This window comes from Oncorhynchus kisutch, linkage group LG21 (genome assembly GCF_002021735.2).
Source record: "Oncorhynchus kisutch isolate 150728-3 linkage group LG21, Okis_V2, whole genome shotgun sequence".
Lineage (NCBI taxonomy): Eukaryota > Metazoa > Chordata > Actinopteri > Salmoniformes > Salmonidae > Oncorhynchus > Oncorhynchus kisutch.
In genome coordinates this window covers 23,978,337-23,999,543 of record NC_034194.2, presented here as the reverse complement: position 1 = coordinate 23,999,543, position 21,207 = coordinate 23,978,337, and the positions used below count along the sequence as shown (strand labels likewise).

Below are 21,207 nucleotides of genomic sequence, written 5' to 3'. Positions count from 1 at the left end.
GCATTCTGCAAGTTTCTCCTCTCTCTCTCCTCAGCAAACCTTTCCCCCTCTCTCTCTCTCCCCCAACCCCCCTCTCTCTGACCCCCACCCCCTCTCCCCCTCTCTCTCTCTGACTCCCCATGCTTGGTGTGGGGCTCCTGGCCTGTTCTGTGATTGGGGTGAGCATCACACCATCTGACACGCGTACAGTATTCAGATAACATGCAAACACAAGCCGGTCATGGCTGCAGTGATTACAGGACCTATTGTTCTGAACACAGAGGGACCAGTAGACACGGCCAATAGATCTGCCATATGGAGGAGAAAACTAGACATCTCCTGGATTAGGCTTATCCCCCCCATCTATCCACCCTTCATCCCTGGCTTCATCCCTCTACCACAGACATGCTTTGAGGAGAGGAGACGCCCCAAAACAACACTAATATGAATCCTTCAAGCATTTCGCTATGCCGCATATCAGCTAAATGTGTACGTGGCCAATAAAATGAGATTGCTTTTGATACGCGGCTTGACAAACACACGGCATCAGGTAAGGACCTCCGACTGAGGTGATCAGACCTGGGAAAGACGCCTTCCACAATGCTCAATATTGACTGTACAATATTTCATTTGTCGTTTTCTGTTGACTTCCTAACTGACTAAGTGTAGAACTTCAGTCTTTCTGAAAAGCCCTTAATAAAACCAGGGCTTCATTCATTAATATTATACTGAAAGCCAATATATAGGCGTACAGCAGCAAGATGTTGAGAAAGTAGGCCTATGGGAGATACGGAACCATAGAGGATGTGAATGAGTGAGAGAGCGAGAGATAAACAGGTATTGTTGAATGAACCACAGTAATAAAGATGTGGAGCTGACAGATGGATAATCAGCTGAAGTGAATGATGACCGTCTTCTGCTCTACTTTCTCTCGCTCCATTTCTCCCTCATTCCGTCCCATTTTCACACCTCGTTTGGATCTCCTTCGCAACCCGACAGACGTGGCTTCACAACTACCCAGCACGCACGCGCGCACGCACAGCAAGTAACGAGATGAAACCTCCAGCAACACACTCAATCTCTCTCTCTCTCTTCCTGCACCCCCTTGCTACCCAGACAAACTCGCAAACCTCAATCCCCGTCCCCTCCATTCCCAATTCTATCAGTCAACCCCTGAATCCAACCCCCCTCACCCCAAACTCCCCCTCTTCTTCCCATTCAACATTATAGACTATAAAACCTCCAGTAATATGCCCAAAGCACCCCTCAACACACCCTGCCCCCCACCACTGTCAGAGCGCAGATTTATTTCTGTAATTGGGCTAAAAGAGAAGAGGACCCACTGAGCCCTAAAACCACGAGGTAGCCTGGAGCCCCCACCCCAATCACCTAATGTAACATCTCATACCTTCTCTCCTTCCTTCTTTCAATCTCCACCTTCATGCATTCTCTCTCGCTGTCTCCTACTAAGGTCATCTATATATCGATTCCTTCCTCTCCTCTCTTCACCCCCTTTATTCTGTTCTCCTGCTCTAACCGTGACCTTGCATTCCCTCTTCAGCAAAACACAAACTCCATGAAAAATGGTGTGGGAAAACAGACAGGCAAGAACATGTGAGGGGGAAACTTCATTTTACAGCTCTTATCTCGTTTCTCTGAAACTACATGACCTTGATAAACCATAGAAAGTAGATCCCAGTATCAGACACATGACTCAAATGACAGTAACTTTATGACGTATGGTATAATGTTTAACTCTGGGATAGGCCTACATTCAAAATCATACTCTGATATCTCTGAACAGTAACAAAACCAACGACCACTCTCCTCAGTCTCCCTCCTCAGTATCCCTCCTCCCTCTCTCTGTGTGAATTATTTATAGTATGCCGGACGTCCCCCCCCCCTTTTGTCTGTGAATGAAAGTGTAGCTGTTAGTAAACAGGAACTTGATCTAGCCTGCAGTGCCTTGCAGCCCTTAGAGAAATGGACAACGTCATTTATAATCTATCAGCTAGAGACAGACAGATCGAGGGGGAGAGAGAGAGAAAGAGAAGAGGGGGAGAGAGAGAGAAAGAGAAGAGGGGGAGAGAGAGAGAAAGAGAAGAGGGGGAGAGAGAGAGAAAGAGAAGAGGGGGAGAGAGAGAGAAAGAGAAGAGGGGGAGAGAGAGAGAAAGAGAAGAGGGGGAGAGAGAGAGAAAGAGAAGAGGGGGAGAGAGAGCGAGAGAAAGAGAAGAGGGGGAGAGAGAGAGAGAGAAAGAGAAGAGGGGGAGAGAGAGAGAAAGAGAAGAGGGGGAGAGAGAGAAAGAGAAGAGGGGGAGAGAGAGAGAAAGAGAAGAGGGGGAGAGAGAGAGAAAGAGAAGAGGGGGAGAGAGAGAGAAAGAGAAGAGGGGGAGAGAGAGAGAAGAGAGAGGGGAGAGAGAGAGAAAGAGAAGATGGGGAGAGAGAGAGAAGAGAAGATGGGGAGAGAGAGAGAAAGAGAAGAGGGGAGAGAGAGAGAAAGAGAAGAGGGGGAGAGAGAGAGAAAGAGAAGAGGGGGAGAGAGAGAGAAAGAGAAGAGGGGGAGAGAGAGAGAAAGAGAAGAGGGGGAGAGAGAGAGAAAGAGAAGAGGGGGAGAGAGAGAGGAAAGAGAAGAGGGGGAGAGAGAGAGAAAGAGAAGAGGGGGAGGAGAGAGAGAAAGAGAAGAGGGGGAGAGAGAGAGAAAGAGAAGAGGGGGAGAGAGAGAGGAAAGAGAAGAGGGAGAGAGAGAGAAAGAGAAGAGGGGGAGAGAGAGAGAAAGAGAAGAGGGGGAGAGAGAGAGAAAGAGAAGAGGGGGAGAGAGAGAGAAAGAGAAGAGGGGGAGAGAGAGAGAAAGAGAAGAGGGGGAGAGAGAGAGAGGAGAAGAGGAGAGAGAGAAAGAAGAGGGGGAGAGAGAAGAAGAGAAGAGGGGGAGAGAGAGAGAAGAGAAGAGGGGAGAGAGAGAGAAAGAGAGATGGGGAGAGAGAGAGAAGAGAAGAGGGAGAGAGAGAGAAAGAGAAGAGGGAGAGAGAGAGAGAGAGAGAAAGAGAAGAGGGGGAGAGAGAGAAAGAGAAGAGGGGGAGAGAGAGAATGAAAAGGGGGTTAGAGAGAGAGAAAGAGAAGAGGGGGAGAGAGAGAGAAGAGAAGAGGGGAAGAGAGAGAGAAGAGAAGAGGGGAGAGAGAGAGAAAAGAGAAGAGGGGAGAGAGAGAGAGAAGAGAAAGAGAAGAGGGGGAGAGAGAGAGAAGAGAAGAGGGGAGAGAGAGAAGAGAGGGGCGGAGAGAGAGAAAGAGAAGAGGGGGAGAGAGAGAAAGAAGAGGGGGAGAGAGAGAGAAAGAGAAGAGGGGGAGAGAGAGAGAAAGAGAAGAGGGGGAGAGAGAGAGAGAAAGAGAAGAGGGGAGAGAGAGAGAAAGAGAAGAGGGGAGAGAGAGAGAAAGAGAAGAGGGGGAGAGAGAGAGAAAGGAAGAGGGGGAGAGAGAGAGAAGAGAAGAGGGGAGAGAGAGAGAAGAGAAGAGGGGGAGAGAGAGAGAAAGAGAAGGGGGAGAGAGAGAGAAAGAGAAGAGGGGGAGAGAAAGAGAAGAGGGGGAGAGAGAGAGAAAGAGAAGAGGGGAGAGAGAGAAAGAGAAGAGGGGGAGAGAGAGAAAGAGAAGAGGGAGAGAGAGAGAGAGAAAGAGAAGAGGGGGAGAGAGAGAAAGAGAAGAGGGGAGAGAGAGAATGAAAAGGGGGGTTAGAGAGAGAGACAGAGAAGAGGGGGAGAGAGAGAAAGAGAAGAGGGGGAGAGAGAGAAAGAGAAGAGGGGGAGAGAGAGAGAAAGAGAAGAGGGGGAGAGAGAGAGAAAGAGAAGAGGGGGAGAGAGGGGAGAGAGAGAAAGAGAAGAGGGGAGAGGAGAGAAGAGAAGGGAGAGAAGAGAAGAGGGGGAGAGAGAGAGAAAGAGAAGAGGGGGAGAGAAAGAGAAGAGGGGGAGAGAAAGAGAAGAGGGGGAGAGAAAGAGAAGAGGGGGAGAGAGAGAAAGAGAAGAGGGGGAGAGAGAGAGAAAGAGAAGAGGGGGGAGAGAGAGAAAGAGAAGAGGGGGAGAGAGAGAAAGAGAAGAGGGGGGAGAGAAAGAGAAGAGGGGGGGGAGAGAGAAAGAGAAGAGGGGGAGAGAGAGAGAAAGAGAAGAGGGGGAGAGAGAGAGAAAGAGAAGAGGGGGAGAGAGAGAGAAAGAGAAGAGGGGGAGAGAGAGAAAGAGAAGAGGGGGAGAGAGAGAAAGAGAAGAGGGGGAGAGAGAAAGAACAAGAGAGAGGAGAGAAGGTTGCAATACAATTAGGCTACATTCTTTCGCATGTACACACACTTTGAAGACACACACACACACACACACACACACACAGGCCAGGTAAATAAACATGCTGTTGCTCTCTGATGAGTCTTGTTCTCCTGTTAATGACTTTAGCATGGTGCAAGGTTCCCATGCATCCCCAACACACCCACCCACCCACCCACACTCTCTCTTGGAAACACTCAACCATAATAAACACACAATTGAACATTTTTGGACAGTATTCACAAGAAAGAAATAGGCCTAACCAAAGAGGCTGAGTAGAAAGCTATACCACCTCTCTCAAAGTCCATTTTGAGTGACATGTCCTTCTGTTCTCAGCAGGCCACTCAGACAGAGGTCAGCGAGCGACCCCTAGTCCATACTCTCCCCTCCGTCCCCACCACTCTTCTTTTCTTTCACCCCTTCTACTCCTTTCTCCCCCTTTTCTGGGCTTTCCAACTGACAAGCTCTTTTGTGCCGGCTGAGGTCAGCACTGGGATTCCATCACAGTCAGCACTCACACGTACACAAACATATGTGCACTGGACGCACGACACACTCACACGTACACAAACATGTGTGCACTGCACGCACGACACACTCACGTACACGTACACAAACATGTGTGCACTGCACGCACGACACACACACGTACACGTACACAAACATGTGTGCACTGCACGCACGACACACTCACACGTACACAAACATGTGTGCACTGCACGCACGACACACTCACACGTACACAAACATGTGTGCACTGCACGCATGACACACTCACAAAACTTCAAAGGCTGGTTGTTGGACAAAAAGAGGGGAAACCAAAGAGAAACCAGGCTGGGACACAGAGGACACAGACCGTATCCATGGGTGTCTGGGGATAGGATGATGACATCAAAGTGAGCCAGGGGGATCTGACATGAAATAAGGAGAAGAGGACATATTGTAAGCAGTGCCGGGACGATACCAGTATCGCAATATTCCTTAGTATTGTGGTAAGGAAACAAAACATGAAGCGGATTGAACTTCTTTAGGAAAACAGCCCTCAACAAACATCATTATGTTGTCATCCCCCCTCCATCCCCACAAACACCCCCAACGTCACGCAAAACACCCAAACATGTTTACTAATCACAGTGGAGCCATTCGCTCCTCAGTGCCCGTGTGTTTTTATAGCCCAGATCAAACTCTTCAGTGTTTACCATAGTAAAGATCAGGTCTTTACACTGCATTACACCAATCTATTATCACCACCTATTGAACACACCCATCTGTTATCACCACCTACTGAACACACCCATCTGTTATCACCACCTACTGAACACACCCATCTGTTATCACCACCTACTGAACACCCCCCCCTGTTATCACCACCTACTGAACACACCCACCTGTTATCACCACCTATTGAACACACCCACCTGTTATCACCACCTACTGAACACACCCATCTGTAATCACCACCTATTGAACACGCCCATCTGATATCACCACCTAATAAACACACCCACCTGTTATCACCACCTATTGAACACACCCATCTGTAATCACCACCTATTGAACACGCCCATCTGATATCACCACCTAATAAACACACCCACCTGTTATCACCACCTGCTGAACACACCCATCTGTTATCACCACCTATTGAACACACCCATCTGTTATCACCACCTATTGAACACACCCACCTGTTATCACCACCTATTGAACACACTCACCTGTTATCACCACCTATTGAACACACCCACCTGTTATCACCACCTATTGAACACACCCATCTGTTATCACCACCTATTGAACACACCCATCTGTTATCACCACCTATTGAACACACCCATCTGTTATCACCACCTATTGAACACACCCATCTGTTATCACCACCTATTGAACACACCCATCTGTTATCACCACCTATTGAACACACCCATCTGTTATCACCACCTATTGAACACACCCACCTGTTATCACCACCTGCTGAACACACCCATCTGTTATCACCACCTATTGAACACACCCATCTGTTATCACCACCTATTGAACACACCCATCTGTTATCACCACTCTGTTATCACCACCTATTGAACACACCCACCTGTTATCACCACCTATTGAACACACCCATCTGTTATCACCACCTATTGAACACACCCATCTGTTATCACCACCTATTGAACACACCCATCTGTTATCACCACCTACTGAACACACCCACCTGTTATCACCACCTATTGAACACACCCACCTGTTATCACCACCCATCTGTAATCACCACCTATTGAACACACCCATCTGTAATCACCACCTATTGAACAACTATAGAGAGGGAGGTACTAGATGCCGGAAATAGCAGGCATTTGAAGAGGATGGATGCTGGGTGTGTGTGTGTGTGTGTGTGTGTGTGTGTGTGTGTGTGTGTGTGTGTGTATACTCTCAGCAAAAATCTACTTCAGACCACTTGAGTTGTTAACATTTCATTCCAGTGGAGGAGTTGTTTTGTGCTCTTAGGTTGATTAAGTAGGCCGCATTGTGTGTGTGTGTTGCAACGCTAGAAGAAATTGAACATATTATCTGCTACTTGAGTTGGTACAAATGAAAGAGTTTTATGTGCATTCAAGTCAATAGTGGAGGCTGCATTGTGTGTATTATTCTCTATGAAAGGGAGAGGGGCCTCCCTCTATAGGCCTCCCCTCTATTGTACTCCATGAGAAAACCTTCCAGACAAGGACACCCTGCTTTGAGTGCAGCGTGAGACCAAAGACACCATCACTAACATATTCAGTCCCTCCATATGTGCGTCTGCATGTGAGGGGATTTCATCTAGCCTACAGAGAAAGCCATCGGTGCAGTGGAGATAAATGAGATGCATGTTTTGTGTCTGTTCAAACACAAAACCATCCACATATAGGTGAGCCTGAACAGATGCAATGCTCCTTTGAAGGGTAAAAGAACAACATGAAACAGAACATCAACTGTAAAGACGCAAAGAGTGAAAAAGAGAGATGGAATCAAAAGGAAAAAAAGAGTGAGGAAGAGACCAGAGGAAAGCTGTGCAAAATTGTTCAAAGTTCAAAGCTAAAGTTCTCTTGATGTGGCAGAAAAGCACTCAGTGCTAAAAGAACAAAGGAGCCATGTGTACTGAGAGAAAGAGGTCAGAGGTCAGAGGAGAGGTAAGGCCTGTACAGAGAAGGACTGGAAGGAAGACAGACAGATAAACTTGGTCAAAGCTTGTCTGCATGAATGAGTGTGAAAAAGTCCCCACCTTAGTTAAATAGAGTTGGGTTCGCTCACCTGTAGCCTAAATGGTGAGAACTGGGTTACACACACAGCAGGGTCAGTGCTCATGACTCGTTGCTGTCCATCAATTCTTGACCCAAGCAGATCCTACAGACCCTTTGTAATTCAAGCTAGTGTGTGTGTGTGTGACCTGGTGGATGCCTGTGCAATGGGTGACTGCAGGGTATTTACAGGTCACCCTGGGTATTTAGTACACTTGGTGGATGGTCATCCATCCAGTCCAAAGCGGTTTGTCTCTCCAACAAGCTTCCTTCCCCCTCCTCATCAACCTCCATCTCTCTCTGGGGAGGCCCTGAACAAAGGATCTTCATCAGATCCCCTCATTCCCAAAAAAGGGGCTTTATCTAACAACGGACCTTCTTTCAACTCTCCCGCTCCACTCCCAATGGAATGACTTCTGTACCTACAAACACTAGCTAGACATACAGAGAATGGCTACTGTAACTCCTCTACTTCTCCTGGACAACAGTCTCCATTATGGAGCTAGGAACACAAGCACAAGCATTTCGCTACACCCACAATAACATCTGCTAAATATGTTTACGTGACCAATAACATTTGATTTGATTATTTTTTTTAAACCTAGGTTGTACCACTCCACTATACTTGAGGGAGAGACCGTGACGCTCGTTAGTGTAATCAAGCAATGAGCTGAATCACATGAACCCTCAAGGCTCCAAGGCCCTGAGTCTGGAAAAGAAAAGCACAAACAATGTCGACTCTCAACCAAGAGTAACAGGGAGGTGCACAACGCCTACATGGGTCCCCACACACATTCAAACCTGGGGACCTTTAAATGTTAGCATAGAGTAAAATAAAACAGGTGTTGCACTTAAAATGTGTCCCTGTGTAAAGCAGCCTCTCAAAATTGTATTTTATGAGCCGGCTGCTTTGTCCATCTGTAGTAATGGTCCCAGTGGAGAGGCTGGTAGCTCCCGGCCCCCCTGTCACCTGGTATTTGTGCATACCTCTCCCCCTCTCTTTTAGAGAATGTAAATCTAACCCCATTTGCCTATTCCCCTCTTGACCCCCAAATGCATTGGTGGGAAACTCCTAATCCTACGAGTCCTTCTTCCACCATTTGTATTTCAGTCATTAGCGCTCCTTTCCAGGCCAATTACCATCACACGTGCAAGTAGCCTAGTCAAATAAGGAGGCTCTAAGGCTGCGTTTACACAAGCAGCACAATTCAGACATTTCTCCCACTAATTGGTCATTTGACCAATCATATCAGATTCTTTAACTTCGGCGGTGATCTGATTGGTCAAAAGACCAATTAGTGAAAGAAAATATGGTAATTGAGCTGCCTGTGTAAACGCAGCCTAATACTCCTGCTCCAATGCAGAGTGGTCCATAGCCTCTACAGTGGTTTAGAGCTGTATTTTACAAAGCAGTGTCCTTGGATGTCTTGAAGTGTGTCTTAAACCAAAATGCATCACTGTTATTATTCCGTAATGACCATTATCATAGTCCAATGGCCGTGTAATGTTGGCTAACACTGGTTTATTATATTAGAGCATCATCTAGTCCAATAAAGATATAGAAACCCCATAAAGAGGCCCAGTCTACATTACTGGCCAGCCATTCTGGCTCCATAGATATTGATCTGAGAACCCTCAATATGACTACACTATCCTCTTAGGACTGATCACATCATGACAAGACAAGGTGTGTGTGTGTGTGTTTGTCTGTGGCAAGTTCTGTAATCTCCTTCATTTTCCGTTTCCACCGGCAACCCAGTCTTAACACGTCCTTGTCATTATGCAGAATCATACCAGATTCATCGCTCTTTTGGCTCCCTTTTGTCATAACACACACACACACGCACACACCACCCTCTCCCTATTGGGGCATATGCTGGCTGAAGTGCTGCTGACCTACATCTCACACCAGCTCGGTCTGTCTATATGTTGTCGACTGCTGTCAACTCTACTCTCCACAGGGGAGGTGGTCCTCATAACAATATTAATTTTATTAACCTCACACACACCACAATACATTTGATCTGATACAAACACACAGATGTTAGTATGGGTCAACAGGGTCTAGAACATCATTTAGGGTGGCAGGTAGCCGCGTTTAAGAGCGTTGGGCCAGTAACCCAAAGGTTGCTGGATCGAATCCTCAGGCCGACGAGGTGAAAAATCTGTCAATGTGCCCTTGAGCAAGGCACTTAACTGCTCTTGTATGTCGCTCTGGATAAGAGTGTCTGCTAAATGATTAAAATGTATAGACAGAGTATTATACTGCATAAGTAAGAGTTGACACTGTCCAGTGCCCCATAGGTGATTATCATTGCATTAGTGTGATTATCATAGCTATCATTAGTGTGGTCAACAAGCTAGCTATAGATGACCTTGCTTTGACTACTGTATCCACGCAGGACACAGCAAGGTAGCCTGTTAGCTTTCATGGTTAACAGTGAGGCGTTTGTCTCATTCATACACTGAGCCAGACAGACTGGGTTACTTTAGGGTAAGTGCCTCCACTAGCTCAAGGGCACAGAGCGGCAAGCCACTTGGGGCTGCACGGCATTTCAACGTAGGAGGAAGAGAGAGGAAGGGAGATCCTGTGGGTGTGTCTACGTTAGGGGAGAGCAGGCACTTTCATTTGGCCCAGTTTAACATGGCATCTCACCTCTCATCAGCCACAACAGGCGGTCATGGGGGACCGGGACTAACAACCAACCAACAATCCCCTTTACCACACGAGGACCAAGCCACACACGACCAGGAAGCGAGCTTGTCATTCAGATAATTTCCTACTTGTGTGATTCAACCAATCAGGGGTGATGGATGTTGGGTCTGGTGGCCCGGCAGTGAAAAGTGTTGATTTCCCATAATTCTCCATGTGTTTGATTGACTTTGGATTTGTCTTGCCAATCACATTGAACCCCTCCCTGCTGGATATGTCTGTGACAGTCATCCTGTGTGTGTGACCTTGGATTTATCCAACCTATCACATTGACACCCCCCCTGCTGAGAGACTGTGTGTGTGTGTGTGTGTGTGTGTGTGTGTGTGTGTGTGTGTGTGTGTGTGTGTGTGTGTGTGTGTGTGTGTGTGTGTGTATGTGTGTGGCCTATACAGCCAACAGGATATGACCCAAAACCAACCAATAATGATCACTTCCTACTAGAGGTCGACCGATTAATCGGAATGGCCGATTAATGGTATTTTTGGACACCGATTTTTTGTTTGTTTATTTTTACACCTTTATTTCATCTTTATTTAACAATGCAAGTCAGTTAAGAACACATGCTTATTTACAATGACGGCCTAGGAACGGTGGGTTAACTGCCTCGTTCAGGGGCAGAACGACAGATTTTCACCTTGTCAGCTCGGGGGATCAAATCTTGCAACCTTACATTTAACTTGTCCAAAGCTCTAACCACCTGATTACATTGCACTCCACGAGGAGCCTACCTGTTACATGCTGACCAGACCGGACACGTCGCATGCGCGAGCGTCGCAAAATAAATGTAGAAATCCATGTTATTCCATTATTGCACCCACACTGCTCGCGCACGCCAAGGCCTAAAATAGAAGTCGTTCCTATTTCTGACGCAGATCGCGCTGAAAGTCATCTCCTCATTGGTTTATAGAAGCAGGTACCCACGTGCCATCTCCTCATTGGTTATACCCACGTGGGTGATTGAAAGACGAACTTTGTTGCCGGTTGTCGTAGTAATACAATTAAAGTTTAGATGCGATCACCATATAAGTTCAAAAATGAAAAAGCCTGGAAGGAGGAGAGATGACTAGAAACGATTCGGTTGGCCGTTTTATTTGTGGATTAATTGTCGGAGTAGAGGTCCTTGTGCATTTCAGGTAAAATAACAACTCAATGTTTATATCCCAGGACAAATTACCTAGCAACAGCAAGCTAGCTAAATAGGACAAATTAACGTTAGCTAGCAAGTGCAAGCTAACTAGCTAAATTGCCATACATGTTTAATGCTTTTCGACCTGTCCCCAAATTAATGTCATTGGTTCAGAGTTTGTTTTGATATTTTAACCTGCGTGTCGTGATCGCGTTTGGTGTGGCGGGGCAAAATAAATTAATGCACGATAGCGCACGTGTGCAGCTGGTTTGGGTTCCGTGTTATGCGAATGCAGTGAGAAGTTGCTAGCTAGCATTAAAAAACAATCAATCATAATCACTAGTTAACTACACATGGTTGATAATATTATTAGCGTGTCCTGCATTGCATATAATCTGACTGAACATACAAGTATCTTACTGAGCGGTGGTAGGCAGCAGCAGGCTCGTAAGCATTCATTCAAACAGCACTTTCGTGCGTTTTGCCAGCAGCTCTTCGTTGTGCATCAAGCCTTGTGCTGTTTATGACTTCAAGCCTATCAACTCCTGAGATCAGGCTGGTGTAACCGAAGTGAAATGGCTAGCTAGTTAGCGGGGTGCGCGCTAATAGCGTTTCAAACATCACTCGCTCTGAGACTTGGAGTGGTTGTTCCCCTTGCTCTGCATGGGTAACGCCGCTTCGAGGGTGGCTGTTGTCGATGTGTTCCTGGTTCGAGCCCAGGGAGGAGCGAGGAGAGGGACGGAAGCTATACTGTTACACTGGCAATACTAAAGTGCCTATAAGAACATCCAATAGTCAAAGGTTAATGAAATGCAAATGGTATAGAGGGAAATAGTCCTATAATTCCTATAATAACTACAACCTAAAACTTCCTACCTGGGAATATTGAAGACTCATGTTAAAAGGAACCACCAGCTTTCATATGTTCTCATGTTCTGAGCAAGGAACTTAAACATTAGCTTTCTTACATGGCACATATTGCACTTTTACTTTCTTCTCCAACACTTTGTTTTTGCATTATTTAAACCAAATAGAACGTTTCATTATTTATTTGAGGCTAAATTGATTTTATTGATGTTTTATATTAAGTTAAAATAAGTGTTCATTCAGTGTTGTTGTAATTGTCATTATTACAAATAAATAAATAAAAATTGGCCGATTAATCGGCATCTGCTTTTTTGGTCCTACAATTATCGGCTTTGAAAAATCATAATCGGCCGACCTCTACTTCCTACACAACAACCCAGTGTCCCAGTCCCCAAGCAGAGCCACCCCATCATATACAGTCCCCATACATAGCAAATAGGAACAGATTACACTGTCTCTGACGCCACTCACTTTATTAGGTAACATTATAGGACACAATAGCAGTAGCCGTCTAGCCAAACCCAGCCCACACTGTAAATACAGTATTGTATTGACTCTGTCTCTATACCCAGCTCTGTGTGTGTGAATCTGACCAGAACCTAACCAGGTCAGCCTGATGTTAGGACCATAGGGGTTGAGATTATGTGTAATAGTCACAGTAACAGCCCATATAAGACTATAGGGTCCATTACCTGTATAGTAACATACTGTACCACAGGTTTAGTACCAGCAGGCTGTAACATAGTGAGGTCAGTGAGTGTTTCTGTCCAGAGACAGATTAGAGCTCTTGGGACCACATCGACATGGAATCCGAATCACTGAACATGCACACTAAAAGCATTCTGGGATCACTGGTGTCATCTGTCCAAAGTGACAGGGGGATCTATGTCTGGGTGCTCTGTGTGTGTGTGTGTGTGTGTGTGTGTGTGTGTGTGTGTGTGTGTGTGTGTGTGTGTGTGTGTGTGTGTGTGTGTGTGATGCAGGGGAGGGGATCCTTAGACCTTGTCTGAGAAACAGGCAGCCCCTAAAATCCACTTAACCCCTCCCTCCCTTTCGCTCTCCATATTCAACCCCCAAATTGCTTAATAAAAAACCTCTCACCCTTTGCTCCCTCCCTCACACCCCACTGTGACATCTAAGTCATTATGGATGGAAGGATTAATAGAGAAAGGCACCATTCAAATACAATGAGTGTGCCCCCATAATGGTCCCACAGGGAAACAAGGGTAATTCACTGATCTAACATCCCAAATTAAAGACCCTGTTGTTTTGAAATAAAATTTGACACCAAACTTCTGTGTGGGGTTAAATGATAAAAACCTGTAGTTCTATTTGATAGAAAATTAGCATTGGATTAATTACCTAAGGTAGTTTACATAATGCTATGAATATGTTCATTCAATTATATGACTCATTTCTGTGAATTACAGGGGCTTTCCAAATGCTTTATTGCTACACATGGTTAGCCCATCAGCCCTATAATCATGGGACAACAGTGGTCTACTATCCCTACACAAGAGCAGTCTACAGTGATGCTGCTGGTTGGTTATGTAGTGCCACCATGTGGTAGAAACATGCAACTGCAGACCCAATGGAACACAATTCCTTTGTTTATAATCAAGTGGGAAAAAATTGGAAAGTTTAAAGTTACCTAAAAACATTTAAAAGTAGTTTAATTAAACTACAGCCATTTCACCAACTTCAGTCATGTAAACTGAGTCCCCTGTAGTTTCATGGCCATAATAACGTGCGCCTATACCTCTGCACTGACAACCAAATGTGCTATTTCTTCTTACCCCAACGATTTTCACCATAATCAATTTACACATGAGGCGTGGAAGCTCTCAGAAGAGGGTTGCCATGGTGAGGATGGCTCATTAGCATGGTGGAATTAAAAGAACCTCTTAAAAACACAGCAGCATCCCCTCTTTACTCTCCTCCTTCCCCGCTCTCCTCTGTTCTAATGAGTCTCTACAGCATAAAGGGGAGCTGCAGCATATTCAGGATGCTTGGCTTAATGGAGCCTCCAGCTGATTCACTCATAAAGGGCGTGGGGCTGAGGATAAGACTGGGGGCATGTTTGTGGCCTAGGGCTGGGGTTTGAAACAAGGGTAGGGGGTTCAGTATTGATGGGTGGGGGGGAATCGATAGTTTCATATCACTATATTATTTTGGGACAATATTATATCGATATTTGACTCCAAGTGTCTCTTTTGTATTGTTTTTGCTACTGTAAGTAGAGGTAGCTGGCACTAGTCTGCTGTACCTAAGCCAAAACTCTATAGCTCGTTGTCCATCTTCTATAGCTTGTTCTCCAGCCAAGACGTTTCCGCGCATTTATTTCTCTGACTGATCAAAACTTGTTTTCTCATGCTCTCTTGTCTCTTTGCAGCAGATATATGGTGAGAAATATGTTTGGAACATCAAATCGCAGTATCGACCCGCAAGAATCGCAATACATTTCTTATCGGCACCTAAGTGTTGTGATAATATTGTATCGTGAGGTCCCTGGCAACTCCCAGCCCTAGGGTCCAGGGTCTATGGCTGGGGTTTGAAACAAGGGTACAGGGGATCCAGGTTCTAAGGCTTGGGATGGGGCTAGGACTCTATGACTGAGGACTAGGACTCTATGACTGAGGACATAGGACTAGGGCTCTATGACTGAGGACATAGGACTAGGGCTCTATGACTGAGGACTAGGGCTCTATGACTGAGGACATAAGACTAGGGCTCTATGACTGAGGACATAGGACTAGGGCTCTATGACTGAGGACTAGGGCTCTATGACTGAGGACATAAGACTAGGGCTCTATGACTGAGGACTAGGGCTCTATGACTGAGGACATAAGACTAGGGCTCTATGACTGAGGACTAGGGCTCTATGACTGAGGACATAAGACTAGGGCTCTATGACCGAGGACTAGGGCTCTATGACTGAGGACATACGACTAGGGCTCTATGACTGAGGACATAGGACTAGGGCTCTATGACTGAGGACCTAGGACTAAGACTGAGGACTAGGGCTCTATGACTGAGGACCCAGGACTAGGGCTGGGGCTCTATGACTGAGGACCTAGGACTATGACTGAGGACCTAGGACTAGGGCACTCTGACTGAGGACCTAGGACTGACTGAGGACCTAGGACTAAGACTGAGGACTAGGGCTTTATGACTGAGGACCTAGGACTATGACTGAGGACCTAGGACTATGACTAAGGACCTAGGATAAGGGCTGGGCTCTATGGGACCGGGGTTGAGAATGAAGAATAATATTAATATAAGAATAATATAAGGATAATATTATGCCATTCAACCCCCTTATTAAAAGGACAATGCGCAACTGTGAATAATCATGCAACTCTCCTCTGAAAGCAATTGTAGCCACTAAAACATGCAGTACCCAATCTGATTGTATGAGGGGTAGGATTGGGAGCAACCCAGAAAGACCTCAGTGGAAGCAGCTTGGAGCTGATAAAAGCCCAATCTGATCAGATAAGTAATTAAATAAATGAGTTTGAGCCAGGCCATTTAGTGCTTAAACACTGTTATCCTGTACTAGCCATAAATGAAACAGGGTAACACACAGCACTACGGTTGAATTAAATATGGCTCGGGCTGTAGTGAGGACATGGAACTGCACGAATGACTCCATCCTATCAGCCTAATATTCTACTAGCCTCCTGGAAATTAATCTCCAAAAAGCACACTACAGGCCTAAAACAGGACTGCATGCCTGAGCGCGCACACACACACACTCGGAATTAACTCACACAAGCAGTAAACAGGCTTCTCCACCTAGCTACACATATTCAGGCTGTTAATACTATTAGACAGCAGGTCAGTACAGATTAACTCTGTATGGCCTTTCAACTCAACCCTCTCTGCAATGTGTCAGCGCTGGGCAGAATGGAATGTCGCCTCACACACATCTGTAAAACATCCCCACGTAACACAAGACAGGTGACAGGGGCACAGCCCATGAGAGGGAGAGGGGGATGAAAGAGGTAGAGGTGTAGAGGGAGACCCCAAGAGGTACGGGTGTCCTTTGTAGTTCAGTTGGTAGAGAGCATGGCACTTGTAACACCAAGGTAGAGGGTTCAATTCCCGGGACCACCCATACGTAAAATGAATGCACTCGTGACTAACTCGCTTTGGATGAAAACGTCTGCTAAATGGCATATATTATTATATTATACCGATACGGACTGACTTACCCAAAGCCCTTCGTATGTCCTCACGGCCGTCTTAATCTAATTCATAAGATCAGGCTCCAGCCATACACACACTATACCACTAGGGGGCTCTCCATCCTTTACAGGGGCATCAGCCAAGCTCAGAAAATAAACCACAGGTTTATCCCTAATAATGTAATCAACTCCTTAAGTAAAAGTCACACAGATGTGACAGTGTACAGCCCCACTACCTGTCACAGACCGACAGGAGGACTCAGGTCTTAGCCACACATGATGGAACTGTCACCTATTAGAGCTTAACAAGACAGGCGTCCCTCCATTACTCACAGAACTAACCATGCAGCACCAATTACTGCTTCATTCAATGCCGAGGGGCAGAGCCAGGGTAACTGAATTAGGCTTGGGGTTGGTGAGGCACACAGGCGAGTTAACACACACACACTTCATCAGAGACATGTAAGCTTGGGGAAATGATCAGCGTTTATAAACAAACATCTTTCATGATGGGTCATTCGTGACTCTGTAGTCAAGATTGTTTGTGTGTGTGTGTGTGGGGGGGGGGGGGGGGGGGGGGGGGGGAGAAACAGAGACAGACACAAAGACAAAGAGCAAGAGAGAATGAGAGGGGGGGGGGGGGCGAGAGAGAATGAGAGGGGGGGGGGAGCGAGAGAGAAAAATAAACTGTTTGGGATAAATCCTCTATCCCACCAAGATCAGCTATCACACTTTCTCAAACTTTGTCTTCAACCCGCCAATGGTGGGATTCAGGGAAACTGTGTGTGTGTCTGTAGGGGGTGGGACTAATGTGTAACAATGTGTCTTTGTGACTGTTCCTGTTCAAATCCCACAGTTAATCAGGCAGAGGAAGGACTTCTTTTGTGTTCCCCTCCCTCAGCAGGGGCCATATAAACACACACACACACACACACACACACACACTTCTGGGGCATGGGTTGACACCATTGTCTAGTTTTCAACGATGAAATAAATCCTCTTATCCTTCATCTCAACCTCTGTTTCCATCTCCTCAGCGATCCCCTCTCCTATAGCTGTGTATGTATAGCTATAAACCATGCTAATCCATGACTGGATAAAGGAGAGGTGCTTGACCAAACGGGTAATGCGGTCTGATGTAAGGTGTGCTGCCGACCGTGTTTAAGGCGTCAGCCTCAGTCATGTCACAGAGATATGACCAAGGAGGTCAAGGTAAATGGAACTCTACAGTCTTGACCAGATCAGAGAGAGAAGGAGAGAAAGAGCTTCATGTACAGTGCAGGGAAAAGTACTTGCCCCCTTTCTGATTTTCTCTATTTTTTGCATATTTGTGATACTGAATGTTATCAGATCTTCAACCAAAACCTAATATTAGATAAAGAGAACATGAGTTTACAAATACCCCCAAAATTAGACTTATTTTATGTATTGAATTAACAAAGTTATGCAACATCCCTGTTTGAAAAGTATTTCCCTCCTTCCACTCAACGGGAGCTGAATCGCAGCTGGGTCATGCAGTTTATGCTTGAAAACCCACAAATATCGCTGAGTTAAAGCAGTTCTGCATGGACAAGTTGGCCAAAATTCCTCCACAGCGATGTGAGAGACTGATCAACAACTATAGGAAGTGTTTGGTTGGAGTCATTGCAGCTAAAGGTGGAACAACCAGTTATTGAGTGTAAGGGGGCAATTACTTTTTCACACAGGGGCATTGGGTGTGGCGTAACTTTGTTTATGAAATAAATACGGAATTGTTGTTTTATTTGTTCACTCAGGTTCCCTTTATCTAATATCAGGTTTTGGTTGAAGATCTGATAACATTCAGTATCAAAAATTGAACATTTGAAAGGGGGCAAATAGTTTTCCGGAGTTACGTGATGTATATATGTAAGGCTTGATACAAGACAAACACTCTCATTTACACTAACCGCAGTCAAATTCCCCATGCAGGTTTCCCTCACCTCCCTCTCCTTCTCAAAAAAGCCCACTGATTTCATTAGGGCCTATTTCCATTTCCCATTACTATTCCAGAAGGAAGCCTGCTCCTCTGCCACTCAGAGGTCCTCTGGGCCCCCGGGGGAGCTGTTGGCTGTGATTGGTCAAACCATGGACCTGCGTGTGTATGCCCACTGGGGGGCTTATGGAGGATCTGGAGAACACCTGCTACACATCTAAACTGGTAACTAAAGAACATGAGAGAGGAGGGAGAAGAGAGACAAGACAGATAGAATGGGTAGAGAACGGATACTGTAGGACAGGAAGGAAAACAGTGAATAAAGTGGAAGCTGTATAGAGACAAGAAGAGCATAGAGGAAGAGAGATGTACAAGAGAGACAGGAAGGAATTACACCTAGCCTCAAAGCTCTGTGTCAGCTGCCGTCTGTTCACCGTAGCGTAAATACAGCGTGACTAGAGCGTTAATACAACGTACAGCGCAGGCACAATACTGTACCAATGTGGGCAACATCTTGAGCTGTCACGGCGCATTAACCAAAACAGGCCTGAGCAGGGACGCTAGTCTGGCTCGCATTGTTACGCTAAACACATAAGAATAAGTGATTCATCACACACACACACACACACACACACACACACACACACACACACACACACACACACACACACACACACAAGCGCAATATCATAAAGACTCAGTACAGTATTAGTCTAGCAACATTTTGTTTATTGACCAATGACTATAAAAACCTCTCTCCTCACCCTATTCGATGGGTTCTTTATTAACTCTCCAAGGTGAAAGTCAGTCACCTCTGTTACCTACTACTGTCCCCCACGTCACCACATCCTGTCATCTCTGTCACAGTCCACCACAGGGATGTCCCATCACCCCCAGCTGCCGGCTATGGTTCAGGGTTCTTCTTTATTTGTGCATCTTACTGCACATTCTGATGTCCGGTGTCTCTGCACTCAGCATGCATTGACATGTTCGGACACACACTCAAATACACACACACGGCACCCATACATTACAGTAACTGCAAAACATTCAGCATATTTCTAGAATTTAGGAAGAGAAAGAAAAATACTAAAGACTGACTTTTATCATGGATGGGTTGTTTATGTGCTATCAATTAATGGTAATATCTGGGCTCTGCTCCCAGAGGTCGTGTAACTAACTCCCTGATGCCCTCAGCTCGGCCGCAAGAACCTCTGCCACCACTCACAGGTCAAAGGTTAGAGGTCACCACAGCACACCCTGATGGCACAACAAATGACCCCCAACGAAGGAGTCACACACTCGCTCTGACTCACACACACACACACACAAAAAAACAAGGACAGACGGCACAGATCAAACAATTACAACTACTGCAAATCACATAATGGGAGGAGACAAAGCACCGGCTTGAGAGTGGCTGTACCACATGTCTCCCATAGAAACACACTAACACTGCTCCAACAGGATAGTCTAAAACAACATTACTGACAAGGCCTGTTCACAACAACAGATTTGTCTCTGTCTGCAGCAAAGCCACTATGAGCATTCCAGTGTTTCCCCCAGGATTTTTTCAGCAGCAGTGGCAAAGTTAGCATAGAGTATGGGGAGGGGTTGTAGAAGTGGGCGTGGCCAATGGGCGGTCTCCGACCCAACATTTTAGAGGCCCTTCTCTTGGCCGCAGAAACAAAACGTTGCGGTTTTAAAGCTACTTTCCTGCAATTCTACACATTTTGCAATGGCTTATGCTACCTGAGTTACAATTTCTTTGGGGGAACATTACCTTGTTGGAATTGTAGATTCTCCCAAACTGTCTAGTTTTTATTTTGGTGATTGTTAGTTCTCTCTTATTAAAAATATATAACTCTACAATATTTTCTACACACTTTATATCTGGTTTCAGTAGTTTAAGTTTACACTGAAAATGTTTTACCATCCCAATGTTTTGGAGTGGCAGCAATGATTTAGCAGCAGTGGAATATAGGGGAAACACTGCATTCACACTATAGTATAGATTAGAATATAAAGCAATCTTCCATTGCAGTCCAACAGTTCCAGCCACGTGTGTCTCAACAGCACACAACAGCCTGAACCCAACAAAACACTACTGTCCCTGTCACACAACCAGTAAAACCCTCATTCTAAAGCCGACCGACTCCAGTCTTAGTAGTGTGTTCTGTTCTACCTTGGTGAGAAGTTCTACCTTGGCCATCCTGGTAGGTGTGTGTGTGTCCCAAGGAGCCCTTGGTCTCGGGTCCTAGCAGTCCCGGTTTAGGCGTCCACAGAGAGTCCTGTCTCTGGTGGACCCTGGTGGAGAGCAGGCGGCGTCGCAGGCTGCCCTCGGACCTACGGATGGGCCCTGAAGCATGGGGCTGGACTGGTAGGTTGTTGCCCATCTCGGAGGTGTTGTGGAAAGCCTTCTTCCCTCCCGAGTCCTCATAGCAGGCGGCCTTGTGCCAGCAGCTGACCACCGGCTTGGAGGAGAGGCACTGCACATATGCGATCATCCTCTCTCTGTCTCTAAGACCCTCGAGCCCCCCTCACTGCCCTCCCACTTGGTACAGGGGCTTGTGTGTGCATGTGTGTCACCCTCCTATTTTCTCTCTCTAGCCCCTAGACCCTCAATAGGACTCCCCCTTCTCTCACCCCCCTCTCTCCAGGAAGGATGAAGGGATGGGAGGGGCTGGTTTTCATGGTTTTAAGTTTTTGCAACCCGCAGGGGACACTCTCCTCCCTCCAGACCACAATCTCCAAAAGGCAGCCTCTCCCCCTCCCAATCTCCTCCTCTCTTTTTGTTCTGTCTTTCTCTC

At 46.2% G+C, this 21,207-nt stretch overlaps 1 protein-coding gene across 5 annotated transcripts in view; it reads right to left on the bottom strand.

Moving 5' to 3' along the window:
• nhsl1b (NHS-like 1b) overlaps positions 1–21,207 on the bottom strand; it is a 167,814-nt gene that overhangs the window by 33,276 nt on the left and 113,331 nt on the right. The gene's annotated exons all lie outside the window — the stretch shown is intronic.